At 39.0% G+C, this 16,813-nt stretch overlaps 1 protein-coding gene and 1 pseudogene across 4 annotated transcripts in view; one reads left to right on the top strand and one right to left on the bottom strand.

The window, feature by feature from the left end:
- The window catches only part of C11H8orf34 (chromosome 11 C8orf34 homolog), a 365,888-nt gene that overhangs the window by 224,194 nt on the left and 124,881 nt on the right, over positions 1–16,813 (top strand). The gene's annotated exons all lie outside the window — the stretch shown is intronic.
- LOC119826516 overlaps positions 6,889–16,813 on the bottom strand; it is a 30,686-nt pseudogene continuing 20,761 nt past the window's right edge.

Raw genomic sequence — 16,813 nt, 5'->3', positions numbered from 1 at the left:
GCAAAGACAGGAAGTTCCGGTGGTTTTATTCTAATGCTGGCTGTGTCTGTGTTGCTGCTCACCTCACAGTCTTTTGTGATTGGCTATTTTTTAAAAGACTCAGCACAAATGAAATGAAGGAAAACTAAGACACTTCAGTTCTAAGATTGTAGCAAGGACTTTGTGAAAATAAAAGTTTTACAAGGTTGGGGCGATAAAAAGATTTAAATTCCTTGTTATAATAAAACCTTTTTCTTTTACAGAAAAAGACAACTATTTTAGTTTTTTTTTTTCTATACTCCCAAAGGGTCTATCTAGGGGATAATAAGGCTTTCCCAGGTTGCAGCATGCAAGGATAGCTTGGTCAGTCCAGTTGTCCCACCTAAAATGTCTTCATGATCCTACTGGATCCAGTCCCTACTAGACTGGAGTTTTGGGAACACCTTCCGAGACCCGGAAAGTGTCTAGTCACATATAGCTTCCAGGCTGCTGCGGTCCTTTATGTTTATGTAAAAGGAGAATAAAGATTGAAAACAAGAAATCAGAACACAAAGCAGTTCCCCTAAACAGTTTTAGGATTTCTGTTCTTTGACCAGGACAGAATTACTCATAGAACCAGGGACATTTTTAATGTCTAGCCAACACAACTCTGGCTGTCAAGGATGAGAGCAGACTGGCATCTTTCTGTGGTTCCCACCCTACACTTCCCGACCAGCTTCTTTCTTCAGTTCCCAGAAGCAGCACAAACCACTGGGTCAGGCTCCAAGCAGCCAGGGTCCCATTGCTGAAGACTGAGATATATCTGTTTTCTTGTGTGACTCAGTAGTTACATTTTAGCATTCAAGCTATCTGTTATAGAATCTTAAAGTAGTATTAGTCACTGAACAAAGGCATTATTTTAGGTGCAAACTCCTATTTTAATGAACTTTCAAAGTGTTCTCTTTTTTGTTTCAGTTAAAACTTCACGGCATCCAGAGGCATGCTATTTTAACCCTCTTAACTTCCCCGTTTCTGTTTTTTTAAAAAAAATTTTTAATGAAAATATATTTTTCCCCTTCACATAAAATATCCTGATTACAGTTTCCCTTCCTTCTGTTTCTCCCAGTCTCTCCACACTCCTTTCCCACCGGGATCCACTCTCTTTCTGCCTTTATTTAGAAAACAAACTTAAGGGATAATAATAAAATAAAACTAAACTAAAATTAATTAAGATCAAAGAAAAAGTTACACGTCAGAACTGGACAAAACAAAGGAACAGAAGGAAAAGAACCCAAAAGAAAGTATAAGAATATGAGACCCACACTTTAAAACACCCGGGAATCCCATAAAAGTTGCTAAACAGAAAGCCACAATTCATACATAAAGAACCTGGTGAAGGCCTGTGCATGCCCTGTACTTGCTGCCTTAGTCTCTGTGAATTCATATGAACTTTGCTTAGCTGATTCACAGACCTTTGTATTCTTTAAGTCCTCCATTTCCTCTAACTCTTAAAATCTTTTTGTCTCCTCTTCCATGAGTTTCCCTGGCTCTGAGGACAGAGATTGGAAGGTGACATCTCGTTTAGGGCTGGGTGTTCCAAGATCTGTCCCTGTATAATGTCTAGCCATGAGTCTTTGTATTTGTTCCTATCTGCTGCCGGAGGATGCTTCTCTGATGATGTCTGAGCAAGGCACTGTATCTCTGAGTATAACAGGATGTCATTTTATAGCTACTTTTTTCTTACCTCAGAACAGTAGCATGTGGTTTTACCCTAGGTCCTTGGCTGTCTAGTCTCAGGTTTTTGGTTACATAAACACTAACAGATATTGTTTTCATCTTGTTGAGTGGACCTGAAGTCAGATATTGGTGAGTTATTCAAACAAGCTTTGTGCCACCATTGTCTAGCAGGTAGAACATTGTAGATCAAAGAGTTTGTGACTAGCTAGGCATTTATGTTTCTCTTTTGGTATATTGCAAAGTATCTTCCTTGGTCAAAGATACTAGGGCAGAGAGGTAAAGGCTTTCTATAGGAACCCAGCTGGATTTCTCCGTGTTCAATGAGTTGTTCAAGTGTTGTCTTCAGCAACAGGGCCTTTCCGTCAATTTGTGGAGAGCAATTTATAATCTTGGCAATAGCTTGAGTTGTTTGGGGATACCCACAGAACCCCGTTGGGTAACAACCCAACTAGACGTAACCCCGTCCTACTACTCGAAGCTTCATTTGTTGATGAGAGATGTCCATTTGGGACTCCGTCTCTCCCATTATTTGGCGATTTCAGGCTTCCACAGCACCCCTCAAACAGCCCTTAATTTTAGCTGTCTCCATCCTATTTTCTCTTTGTTCGCCTCTCTCTTTCCCTCCACACTTAATCCTCCCCAATCCACCTGTAACTAACTAACTAACTAACTAACTAACTAATAAACTAACTATTCAATTTCAAGTTCCTAACTAGATCTATCTGTCCCCCAGTCCCTCACTCTGTGACTAACCTCTGTGTTTCTACAAATTGTAGCTTGTTTATCATTGACTTAACAGCTAAGATCCACATATAAGCAAACATATACCTTATTTGTCTTTCTGAGTCTGAGCTACTTCAATAAGAGAAAGTTTATTTGCTTGTTTGTTTTTTTCAGTTCTAGGCTTTTACCTGCAAATTTCAGGAGTTGTCCATTTTTGTTTGTTTGTTTGTTTAACAGTTGAGTAAGAACTCCATTATATAAATGTACCATATTTTCTTTATTCAATCTTCTGTTGACATTTAGGTTGTTGCCACCTTCTGGCTCTCATGAACACAGCATCAATGAACAGACAGAGGGAGGAATGAAGGGAAAGGGAGAGAGAAAGAGAAAGAGAGAGAGAGAGAGAGAGAGAGAGAAAGAGAGAGAGAGAAAGAGAACCAGAATGTCAAGGAAAGCGGATTTAGGTTGTTGTCCAGTACATAGAAGAGAAACAGAAAGAGGAGAGAGGAAAAATTGGTCTTTCAGAGTTAGCAGTGAACATCTGTGAGCAGCTGGATTTGGAAAGGCTTTATAATTATAATATGTCTGTATCTTATTAAAGTGGTAGCTTCCCTCCCATCTTTTTAAGATGTCCTCATGTCTGTCTTGTTTCCTGAAGTTTTTGGAATGAACAACTTTCCTGAGAAGTACTTTTCTGTCCGGGTGGTTGATAGGTCTGTTTGTGACTCTTAAGGGAGGATTCAATAGCATGTCTTCGTAATCTTAAAATCTTCTGAACAGAATTCATCTTCCCTGGTTCATACATTCCCAAGAAGGGGCTTGAAGAAAATTGAGGTCATTCGGAGAATCTGTCTGTAAGCAGCGAAGGGAAGATGGTTTCTTTGTTAGTTCCTTTTCTTACCTCTGTGACGAAATACTTGCCAGAAGTCATGTCAAAAAGGAAAGGTTTGAGCCGGGCGGTGGTGGCGCACGCCTTTAATCCCAGCACTCGGGAGGCAGAGGCAGGCGGATCTCTGTGAGTTCGAGACCAGCCTGGTCTACAAGAGCTAGTTCCAGGACAGGCTCCAAAGCCACAGAGAAACCCTGACTTGAAAAACCAAAAAAAAAAAAAAAAAAAAAAAAAAAAAAGGAAAGGTTTGTTTGGCTCACAGTTCGGGTCCGTCATGGCGGAGGCGGAGACATTATGGCTGGAGCAGAGTGTGGCAGCTGTGCGTATTGGAACAGAGAGATGTGAACACTGGTCTCAGTTCTCTTTCTAACTTTTATGCACTTCGTGCAATGCAGGTGGAACTACTTCAACCAACCTAATCTAGATAATCCCTCACAGACATGCCCAAGATGCTGTCTCTTTGATGATTCAAGGTCTTGTCAAGTTGACTGTCAATATTAACCATCTTAGGCTCCCAGTGCAGTTTCTGTTTCTCAAAGCCTGTAGGTGAAATAGTCGATGTGTGCAAATAGCAGATAGCCTAGTTTTGAGGTGTTATACCCTGTACTCCTTCAGCTGGAAAAACAAAGATGTACAGTGACCGGAGGAAGGACTCCTATAAGAGATGAGCCTTCATCAGGACATGGAAGGAAGGCTTCAGGGTAAGAACAAGACACAATCCCAGATGTTACAGGGTTAGCTGTGAGGATTTGTGCTGTCAACCTGACTGGCTTTATAATTACCTGGAATGTTAGTGCTGTGGATGTCTTTAGGGTATTTTTTTCAGAAAGGATTAACTGGGAGGGAAGATCCATCCTGAACATAGGTAGCTCCTGTCCTAGTCTTGGAGCCATGAGGAAATTGAAGGAGGAAACCAGGAAGACTGGTGAGCACGAGGATTCTTCTTTCTCTGCTTCTGTCTTGACATGAGATGAATAACTTCCTCCTGTGTGGGTTCTTACCTCTATGACATTCTGCCCGATGATACCGGGCTAAGAAATTATGGGCTAAGAAATTATGAGCTGAGCATTCTGCAACTGTTAAGCCAAAATAAATATTTCCTACTTTTCATTGTTTTTATCAGGCATCTATCACTGTGATAAAAATCTGCTAAAGCAATACACTATTGTAGGCCTTGGTTTTGGCAAACTACAAAGAAGCAAGATGTATGAGTTACTTTTCTATTGCTGGGACAAAACCATGAATGAAGGATTTGTCTGGGGCTTTGGTTCCAGAGGGATATGATTCCATCACCATCTTGGCAGTGGGGGTGTTATAGCAGGTAGAGGATGGCTGGAGCAGGGCACTGAGAGTTCACCTATTCAACTGCAAGCACAAATCACAGAAAGAGGGCCCTGGGAATGGTGCAAGGCTTTGAAAGCTCAGTGTCAGCCGCCAGTGACATAATTCCCTCATCAAGGTCTCAGCTCCCTAACCTAACCAACAGTACCACCACCTGGAGACAAACATTCAAATGTATGAGCCCATGACTGCATTTCTTATTCAAAACACCACAAAGTTCCTAATTCAGATGGACTGAGTGAGCCAGAGATCCAGTGCTACCAATTAGACCAGCATGGAGAAAATGACTTTTCCGCTTAAGATCAGGGCACGTTGTCTTGTTCTCTTCTTAGACACTTGTTTCTAGAAAGGAAGAGAGACATAGAATTCAGTCTCATTTCAAATTTCACTAAAATGGACACATATAGAATTGATAGGTTTGAAAATATAGGAAGATTAATGTTCAATGGCATTGCTTTACCAAGACCCACCAGGACTTATAGCGATTTGAAGTCAACTTGATTTAAAGAGGGAGAGCAGATGCCTTCACTCTATATCAGCTGCTGGCAAGTAACGCAGGAAATACTCACAAAAGCTAGGTCCTTATCTGTGGAATGAAGTTCCGCCACTCTGGAGCTAACCTGTGAGGGTGAGTGGTTGAGATGGTTAGGAAACTGAGAATGGAATTAATACATTCTTTATGGGAAACGTCACAGAGATCCCTCAGGACAGTATGTAGAAACACCATCCCCTCCAATAATCCCTGTTCTGGGTGTATATCCAAAGTGCTTAAAATCCTTATCCAAAAGACGCATCCTCACAGATCCCTTCCAGTCAGAAGCCAATGGAAGACATGCATGGTCAGTCATAAGACGCTGCTGCCCTTGACTGAAGCATTGGAGAAACACCCAATCACTGCTCTTCCTTGGGGTTTTCAAGGCATCTACAAGGAAATAAAATCATTACGTTTTTAAAGACCCTGCTGAAATTACCTGGCACGGGTACGAAGGAAACACGGAACACGCAACAAACCCGCTTAAGAGTTTATTAGAGGGGGCATGTACAGGTCTGGGGAAGTCAGTGTGCAGGGGGGAGGTGCACAGCCAGCTTTTAAAAGCTGCCTAGTGCATGTGCACAGGGGGTTGAAGTGACTACATCATATGCAGATGATGGGGCTCACACATGCGTGCAAGGGCTTAGCTGAGTCATACGTGAGTGATGCAACCACGCATGCGCGTGGGTCATGCGTGGGGGGGGGGGTCCCTGCTTGTCCATACATGCATGGCTCCATAACCCAGAAGTGTCAGCCTTTTTGTGGCTGAAGTCATAATACCTGCCATGTTACTTGCTACAAAGTATTTAAAAGACTAAAAACAACTTTTAGTTGTTGATTAGCATAGTTATGATAAACAAAAGGCCTGTAAGGTTTTGCCTTTAAATATGTCTTGTATGATTAGGGGAGTACAAATGGAAGATTGAAGTATTTCAGGATGAAGTTGTTCAGAGTCAGACCTCTTAGTTCTCCGTTCGGTTCTGCTGTGAATATTGACATAATCTGTGTAATTTGAACAAACAGATGGCATCATTTGATGGCTGAAAAAAATGCACAGTTAATAGATAAGTGATGACCAAGTGTATAATATTTCAGTCTAGAACATCTCATTGCCCTCTCCCTCAGATCAGAAAAGGGAAGAAGCCAATAAAATGTCATTTTAGGTAAATAGAACATTGTCTCTGTGGAGTATAGCAGTGCCCTTATGTTTGTTGATATTGTCTGTTTGGGTGTAGATTTTTATTCAGACATTGGCCATCTTGTTTTGTCTTTGGACCATCCCTCTGGAGCAATTTGAAATCTTTGGTCAAACTGAGGAGTCCCATGATCTGATTTACTTGTGTAGGAAACACATTTGCTATTCTCAAACGAAATGTAATGTGTTGGTAGGCCAATAATGCAAGGTTCTGGAAATTACCAGCAAATCCCCAGTGTTTTAAAGGAATGGTGTGGGATTTTTGTTTTATTTTGGTTTGGTTTGGTTTTTTGTTCGTTTTGTTTAAAAAAAAATAACCCTTTTACTTTAAGTTTCTTTATTAAATGTCCTGAGGTTTTGTTTCAAGGTAATAGCAAAACTGCTTGATGTCAAGATAAGCAGAGAAATTCTGGTGTTGAGGCACCCCATTGCTGTTCAATGAAGGTTATAGGACATTCTAGAAAGACCACCCGTTAGTTCTGTCTGTCCCCTGCCACTCTGAGGAGTTAAATCTCATTTTGTGAACTTGTGCCAGGAAGTTCCTGGTGGTAAGATGCCATTTGCTTTTGATGTTGCAAGTGTTTGCATTCCTTCGTGCTTAACATCAATTGTGAACAAAACAGTGCTGGGGAGCCATCTTGAAAGAAATTAGATTATAGAGAACATACAGCTAGGCTGACTCAGAGAAGGCAGCCTCAGCATCCAAGAACAAATATGTTTCCAAATACCTTGACAAATTTCAAAACTTGTCCGCCATGAAACCAAAAGTTCTTTATGATTTCTCTTTATCCCCGTGGTACTAAACTCAGAGAGTGGTTGTAACGTGAATTGCTAAAGCAGAAATAGATTATTTTGGGTCACAGCACTCTGAGGAATAGGCCAGTGCCAAATCTTTTGTGAACTAATTGTAAACTACCCGTCTAGGATTTATTAACTGATACAGTATCTGCACGAATATCATGTATTATGTTCAGTTCACATGCACGTACGTTTTATCTGGCTGCTTTCATAAGACATAATTCAGTAATTTGCCTTCGGAAGGAATGGTGAATTAAAGAGGCATGAACTGAAAAAGGAAAACAATTTTCACTGGCTTAAATTTCTTTATTTAATTTATGTATTTACATACTTAATAAAATTGACCTTCTCATTGAAAGGAGTAAAGGATTCCACGAGAGGCTTGTATGTAATGACATTCACTGATGCTCACCTGTCAACAATATTCAGTTTGAAACCGAATGCATTGATCTAGCACAAACTCTATATGAAACACTGTGATAACCTTTAAGAATGAAAATCAGCATTCGTGAATGCTTTCTGGAATCAGGCATGCAAACAAATGACAAATAGATTACTAGTCAGTTTTTCATAACTATAACAAAACAGCTGAGACATTCATTTTGATATGGAGAAAAGATTTGTTTATGTTCACAGTTAAGGAGATTTTCATCCATGACTACTTGGTGTCATTGCCGTGGACCTGTGGCAAAGCACTGCTTCATGTGCTCCTTCGTGGTGGGATAAAATTGCTCACTTTCTGAACAAAGAAGCAGAAGAAAGGGAGAGGAAGTTGGTCAGAGTCTCACTATCTCTTTTAGGACATATCCCCAGTAATCTAAAGCAGACTTATTAAGCCCAACCTAGTAAAGATTGTGTGATCTTGTGATAGAACTACCTGGAGAACACGTCTTCAAACAGATTGTGATTCAGGACATCCAAGATCCATGCTGGAGTAGATGGTGACAGAGCTATGGACACAAGTACACCATGGTGTGAAGTCTGTTCCCTGTTAGATGTGATTGGTTGCAATTTTATAGAGAGAGGGTTGCTATGGAAATGAGCCCACATTCTCAGAAATAGTGCTAAATGGCTTTACTTGTTTATTTCAGATCTGCAGGAATCTGGGAACCACTTCATTTCAAATATTAAATCAGTTTCATAGTTCTCTTTATAAATTAATGCAAGATGCACTGTAACTTATACAATTGTTTTTGATTCATGGTAGACGCAAATGTGCACACACATACACACATTTCTCATGTCATATATTAAAAAACTAGAGATCCAGAGCAGGAGGCATAGTGAGAAGATTGCATATTTTGGGCAATCAAGTAACCTCTGTAAACTCAGTTTCCTATGTGGAAATGGGAGTGGACATGTCTCATCTGAGCTGTAGTGGGAAGAGCGCTTGCTTCAGTTTCTAATTATACTGGTTAGTTTGTTGTCAGGTCTACACAAACTAGAGACCCCTGAACAGAGGGCTTCTCAGCTGAGGAACTGCCTCCATCAGATTGGCCTGTGGTCATGTCTTGATTGCTATATGATGGAGGAGAGCCTAGCCCACTGCATACAATACCACTCTTGGACAGCTGGCCTTAGGTTATATAAAGGAGTTGATTGTGACCCTAGAAGCAATCTGGTCATCAAGTTTTCCCCATTGATGTGGGGTTGTTCTTTAGCCATTTTGGTAATAAAGAATAGAAATAAAATGTACTGTTTTGTAGAACATAGAGATATATCTATTTTGAATCCTGTAGGACAGTACAGTGTTTCTACTTAAATTCTTGCTTCTGTACTAGAAAATCCTTCAATAGTGAGGTTCATTATTTTTACAAAACAAATAGTTATTTACTTAATTGACAACTCAAGGATTATTAATAAAAATGTAAGAATTACATTATTGCACATTTTAGTGTAGTTTAAGATTCTTAAAATCATTTAAAACAGGATTTAAAAAATATTCTATGTATAATTATGTCAGAAATAAAACAATTAAATTAATTTTTAAAAGTTTATCTGGCTTCTTTTTGTTTTAGATTACAGCGACTACTCCAATTAGACCAGAATATCTGTTTTTGAGTTTCTGGAGTCATTCATGATACCAAACTTGTTGTGGCAATATAGTTGCCCCGCTTGTCTGAAAAGTTGTTGCTTCTATATTTTTCAAGTTCCCTTTCAGTTTGACAGTGTTTAGCAATCCCCAAAGCTTCAGCTTTCAAGTGCTATTGTAACTTGTTCAGCTGTTACAACCGACTATCATAGACAAGATAGCTAATAAATGGTAGAAACCTGCAACTCACTATTCTGAAATATGGAAATCCAAGGTCAGGGGTCAACATGATTTAATTATAGTAAGGGGTGTCTTCTAGGCTGCAGACTATTGAGTTCTCATTGCAGTCTCTCGTCTGGCCTCTTCCTGTGAAGATTCTGTCTTAGTTTGTTTTCTGTGGCTTTAACAGACTAAGACTGGATAATAAAGAAAGACAGGTTTTTTGGACAGGTTCTGGATACTGGGAACCCTGAGAAATGTTGTTAGCATCAGGGCCCAACTACTTTATAAGAAAACAGGCTGGTGAAGAGGGTTGACTTATGTGTAGGAACACTTTTGTATGTCTCTAGTGTTGCTGTACTCCCAGATGTAGAATGAGCAGTGGGCTGTGTCCTGCTACCCAGCTCCTGCATGGCTAGCTTTACACACGAAATAACAACACATAAATTGTATTCATTTAAACACTGCCTGGCCCATTAGTTTCAGCCTCCTATTGGCTAATTCTCACATCTTGCTTTAACCCATATTTAGTAATCTGTGTAGCACCACGAGGTGGTGTCTTACTGGGAAGGATCTTTGCCTGCATCCATCAGGGAGGAGGGGCATGGCGACTGACTGAAGCATCTGCCTGACTCTGCTTTCTTTCTTCCACAATTCTGTTCTGTCTACTCTGCCTACCTAATTTTCTGTCCTATGAAAGGGCCAGGGCAGTTTCTTTATTAACCAATGAAAGTAACACATAGACAGATGATCCTCTTCTATCACCCAGCACCAAGAACAGTGTCTAGAACACATTTAATTACTGAAAAACAGCATAAATTAGTGGCAAGAGTGTGTGGCATATTCCTAAAATTAGTAATAATAGCCTTTCTATTGAGCATATTCTGCCAAATACCTTCCTAAAACTGAGTTTATGTGTTCTGACTCAAAAGTGACAGCCACGGACATACTCTGTGAAGAGCCCAGCAAAGAGTTAACCAAGAAGTCTAACCCAAGGAGGCAGTTCAATACTTCAGTTACCATGAGGAGGAGGAGGGAGGAGGCACTGGCAAAGATAGGAAGGGAATAATGTGGTTATGTGGCATGTGACTGCCCTGTGTGCTAGTTTGAATGTGACATTCTACCCATGGGCTCAGGTATTGAAATACTTGGTCCCTTGTTAGTGGCACTGTTTGAGGAGGTGATATAGCGTGGGTGGAGGAAGTACACCATGGAGTGGAAGCTCCGAGAGTTTATAGCCTCACCGTATTTCCAGTTTTATTTTTATTTCTTTGGTTTGTGGATAGTGATGTGATCTCCCAGCTCCCTGCTACTGCCATCTGTGACTATCACTTCTCCACCATTACAGCCTCTCCCTCTGGAACTGTGAAGCAAACTAAACCTTTCTTCCACACGCTGCTTCTAATCATGGTATTTTATCACAGGAGCAATAAAGTGACTAATACAACATTACTGTCAAAAGTAACCACGTTTCCCAGAATGAGTCCACGACTTTCTGACAATCAATGAGAATAAATTGACTGGTGCTTGTTCCTATCTCTTTTGGAGTAATGGTTCAAAATAGACATTTCCAGCTATTTAAATACAACAGAGGACTTCTCAAAGTTATTTTTATTCCAGAGATTGTTCCAAAGTCACTCCTTATGGTAATTGCTTTAGAGAGGATGCATACTTGGAAAAAATACTCTTGGATCTTCTAATTGGTTGTTAGATATTGTTTTGGGAGCAAGGACTCATGAGACTGTGGGTTCTCTTTCTATTTGTTGACATAGAACTTATGAAAAATGGACCCCACTGAAGGATTGGGTCAATTTTACATTGATTTCTAAGAGGGTTGTTTGCACACATCTGTTTGTAGAAAGGGGCCATGGACTATGTTTTATGTTAATAGAAAAAGAAGAAAATCAAGAAAAAATAAAGGTTAGTTCCCCTTTAAAGTTTTTAAAAATTAAGATTTGCCGGGTGGTGGTGGCGCACGCCTTTAATCCCGGCACTCGGGAGGCAGAGGCAGGCCGATCTCTGAGTTCGAGGCCAGCCTGGTCTACAAGAACTAGTTCCAGGACAGGCACCAAAGCTACAGAGAAACCCTGTCTTCAAAAATACCAAAAAAAAAATAAAAATAAAAAATAAGATTTTAGTTTGGGCCAATAAAATGTATAAAATGAGTGGGCTATTTTTAATAGAATGGGTGACTACATCATTACAAAATATGTTACTATTGCCTATTTAGTTAAGGGTTTATAGTTACTTGTTTTAGGGTGTTTGTTTGTTTGTTTGTTTTGTTTGACTTGCTGTCTATCCTAGGCTGTTCTTGTGCCTTTGAAGTGCTGTGTTCACAGGTTGACACCACTTTGCCCAGACTGCTGGAATGTTTTATGCTGATGGGAAAACAGAGAGACATGAACACAGTGCACAAAGTTGTTACTGAAGGACAGAAAATATGGTTATTGTTCCAATGATTTTTACAAATAGAAATACCAGAGCATTCCTTCCCTTTAGTCTATCCATCTACCTATCTGCCTAATCTCTATATTACCTATATATTATATGTATGGAAATGTATTTATTAGAATATATATATATATATATATATATATATATATATATATAGAAATAAGTAGGTAGTATTATCAATAGATATATCATTTAGTCCATCAAAGTATATATAGGGTAAAAGGGACTTAATACTCACAAATGCCTTTATGTCTGAAAGGTTAAAACAAGATCATGGAAAAGCTTTATGGCTTTCTTTCAGATGAATAAAATCAAATGTGATACATGCTTCCCAAAGTAAACATCTTTCTTTCCAATTTTCAGATATTAAATTTCCCTTTTTTGGACATAATTATAAGGGAGTATTAACATAAACAGCTCAGTATTTCTACAGTGGTTGAATTATTCTCTCTTCTGTATTCTATCTCCCCGTTAAGCTATGTCCAGCAGCAGCTGTTGTCTCAGCAACTTGGCTAAATCCAGTCTTCCTGGAATGTCCTCAGCGTGTAAAAAGCCAAGATACTCAGTGGGCAAAGGAAATTATAAAATGCCAGGTAGACTGCTCCTGCGTTGTTGTGACTCATAACATTCATGACCCTGGTTCAAAAAATGGTCTGGCATTTCATGCTATAGTTCTTTTGAACTCTCTTTAATTATCACTGAAAACCATTTTATACAAACATTTTAGTCAATTATCCCAGCAAAGGAATGTGTGCTTATATTTAAACAAATTTTTTTAGTCACTAAAAGTTAAAAGGATGATTAAAATGAAACTATCTTGTGTTAATATTTAGGAATAAGGGATCAGAGTTTTTTTCAATAAATAAATAAATGAATAAATAAATAAATAAATAAATAAATAAATAAATCATTTCTCTGCTTCCCTTTCTTTCCTTTTACCACTCCCACATATCTATATACCTTACTCCTTCTAAATTCATGGTCTTTTTGTTTGTTATTTTCTCTTTCCCTCTTTCCTCACTCCTACATCAATATATAACTACACTTTGTTCTGTTCCTTTAGTGATTGTTTGTATATAACTTCAGGACTCACCAGCTGATACCAGTTAAGGGGTTCTTCCTGAAAAAAAAAGTTATTTCTGCTGTTCTTAACTTTCTTTACTTTCCTGAAGTTCTTTTATTAGGATTGGGGTCCTATGAGATATCATTCTTATGTGTTAACATGTATCTTAGTTATGTTTATGTGACAAAATCCCTTGATCAAAGAACTTATGAAAGAAATAATTTAATTTTGTTCACAGATTCAAAGGATTAGAGTCTGTGACAGAAATGGGGAGATGATGTAGGATTCCCCTCTGTATGCTGTGAATATGATTTTATTATTGGTTAATAACTAAACTGATTTGGGCCTATGGAAGGGCAGAATGAAACCAGGCAGGAAATCTGAACAGAGATATAGAGAGAAAGTTGGCAGAATAAAAGAGAAGCCATGTAGCTTCCAAAGGAGACAGATGTTAGAACATTGCTGACACCTCACTGGTAGGCCACAACCTTGTGGCAATACATAGATTAATAGAAATGGGTTAATTTAAGATGTAAGAGTTAGTTAATAAGAAACCTGAGCTAATATGCGAACCTGCTTATAATTGAAGTAGGCCTCTGTGTGTTTCTTTGGGACTGAAAGGCTGAGGGACCTGGAAGGACAGAAACCTCTGTCAACACCCAGTGATACACCTCCCCCAATAAGGCTGTACCTTCTAATCCTTCCCAAACAGTTTCACAGGCTGAGGACCTATGACTCTACGAAAGGTGTTCTCATTCAAACTACCACAGCATGTCTACCTGTGTTGTCCTTGTTCAGGTCCTATTTAGGTAGCCATATTGTTGAGGTATTATAGCAATTTCCCCTCTCATTTCTGTGAGACAAAATCTCATAGCATATTGCCTGGTCCTCTGGCTTTTGCAGTCTTCCCCCCCCCCCCCTCTTCTATGATGTTCCCTGAGCCTTAGGTGAGGGAGTTGTTCTATAGATATATCAATGGGGGAGGGAAACCCTATGTTCAGGTGTTCTCTGCATTTAACCACCTATGATTTTCTGCAATGCTTTCAAATTGTCGCTTCCCTCGTTTGGAAACTTGCATTTCACCTCCTGGTGCTAGGAAGCCAGTTCTAATGGTGAGGGTTTTCAACCTGAGTTCTTGAGCACAGTTCATCAATACACTTTGAAATATACTTCCTGAAAATATAAAATAGAATCACTATCTAACAGCTTCCTTCAGCAAGACAAAATTAGAGAAGAAAATGAATTGCTCTTGTGAGATGTGGAGCAGGGCAAAGCAGAAACATTAGGTAGAAGAGATCTAATCATTCTTAAATAATTGGGAACTCAGAAGACCTAGAAAATCATTTGGTTATTAAGTAATCAAGGAATTTCATTAAATATGCATCCATTTCATTTACAAGTGATGCTACATAACTCTGGTATTTATCTGTGTGTGTGTCTGTGTGTGTGTGTCTGTGTGTCTGTGTGTCTGTGTGTATCTATGAAGGCTAGAAGAAGGCATTTGATTGCTTGGTATTGGAGTTAAAGGTACTGTGAATCTATCAATGTAAGTGTTGAAATTAATCTCAGGTCCTTTGAAAGTGCCACAAGCAAGCACTTCTAAACCCTGAAACATGTTGCAGCTTGTGGTCTCAGACTTCTGATTTCCAAACAATAAATGGTTGCTGTATTAAACCATCATGATTATAGTAACGTGTTAAACAACAACAGAAAATTATTAAATATGTGACTGAAATATCCATTTCATTCCCCAAACTTTTAAAAAATCTGTCATGCTTTTAGTGACAATGATATGTCTTGTAAGTTTATTACTTGTATCAAATGTACCATTTGATATAGACATGTAGTGAATAGGAATGAGCAGGCCAGCTTTTCGACCTGCCTGGCTCCTGCATGGCTAGCTTAACACCTGATATAACAACACACAAATTGTATTTATTTAAACACTGCCTGGCCCATTAGTTCTAGCCTCTTTTTTTTGCTTTTCAAAATATTTTTTTTTTATTGACAGCCAACAATAAAGCATTATGGAGAAGGAGAGAGAGAGAGAGAGAATAGACTTCGAGGACACTTAGAGCAAATCAAACACTCAGTTTCGGCTTTAAAGCCATTTTGATGGTCAGTTCCATTCAAGAGGGCAGCCAGTATCATTCTCATGTAGTTCTAGCCTTTTATCGGCTAATTCTCACATCTTGATTAACCCATTTCTATTAATGTGTGTAGCACCATGAGGTGGTGGCTTATGGGAAAATATCTTAACCCGTGTCCGTCTCAAAGAGGTAAGGCATGGCGTCTGCCTGAGGCATCTGCCTCACTGCCTTCTTCCTCCCAGCATTCTGTTCTCTCTTCCCCACCTACCTATGTTTTGACCTATCAGGCCAAGCAGTTTTCTTTATTAATTAACCAATGAAAGCAACAGATAGATAGAAGACCCACCTACATCATAGACAGTGGGAGAAGCTCTCTCTCTCTCCCTCGCTCCTTGTCTCTCTCTCTCTCCCTCTCTCTCTCTCTCTCTCTCTCTGTTTGTGTGTGTGTGTGTGTCTGTCTGTCTGGTGTATGCTGAAGGGGGGCATATAGAAAACATCTTCTGTAAATCTAAACCAGCTAGTTTGCAAAATTCTCCTCATCAGTGCTATTTAATACCTTATTCAAGAAATAAAATGGCTTGCCAGAATGCTACTGTCTGTAAGTTAAATGAATGGGAAGCAACTGGGAAAACAATGTTGTGACTGTTGTTAGCTGTTTCATTTATTAAAATGTTTTAAGGTGAATATTGTTATTTGCTATTATTTAAAGACAAAATGTCCTCTCTAGGCCCCTTGTGTTTGAACATGTGGTCCCCAGATGGCAGTGATGTTTTGGAAAGCTAGAAAAGCTATTTAGGAGATAGGACCTTCTTAGAGGAAGTAGGTCACTGAGGATGGGTTTTGAGGTTCTATAGCCACTCTATTTCCTGTCTACTCTCTACAGTAATAATAATAATAATTATATAATAATATTATAATTAAATATATAATAATTATATAATAATAGTAATAATAAGAGATAATGCTTCACCATACTGCTACTATACCTTCCTATCCATGATGACTATTCTCTTAAAATGTAATCCAAAATAAGCCTGTAAACAGAAGTTCATGTCCCTCCTGGTCCCATAGCCATTCAGTCCCAAAGAAATACACAGAAGCTCATATAAATCATAAACTTTTTGATCTAATAGCTCAGCCTTATTATTAACTAGTTCTACCAACTTAAATTAACCCATAATTCTTGTCTATGTTTAGACACATGGCTTGGTACCTTTTCTCAATGAGGTATTCTCATTTTTCTTACTCTATATCAGACTGGAGAGTGTTTCTGCCTTTCTTCTTTCCAGAATTCTCTTAGTCTGGTCACCCTGCCTACACTTCCTGCCTACACTTATTGGCCTGGCTACTAATATGAGTGCCAAATCTTTACAGTGTGCAGGACCATTATTCCACAGAATTTTCTCTTTTTTTCAAAACAAAATCACTGTATTTAATCTCCCTTTTTTGGACCATTATCCATAATGACTTGTAACTAACACTTTATACAAAGACAAACATTCATAATCCATTTTTTTGGGGGGGGATGTGGGCATAGTTTTCTAGGCTATTTCCTGTTGATTGGGGGTGCTGTTAATTTTATGGGGACCTGTAGAAGGAACGGGGGGCTGCGTGTGTCCCACTACCTGGCTCCCACATGGCTAGCTTTACACCCAAAATAACAACACACAAATTGTATTCATTTAAACACTGTCTGGCCTGTTATCTGTAGCCTCTTACTGGATAACTCTCACATCTTGATTAACCAATTTCTATTAATCTGTGTAGCACCACGAGATGGTG

Source organism: Arvicola amphibius, chromosome 11 (assembly GCF_903992535.2).
Source record: "Arvicola amphibius chromosome 11, mArvAmp1.2, whole genome shotgun sequence".
Lineage (NCBI taxonomy): Eukaryota > Metazoa > Chordata > Mammalia > Rodentia > Cricetidae > Arvicola > Arvicola amphibius.
This window is presented reverse-complemented; position numbering and strand designations above follow the sequence as displayed.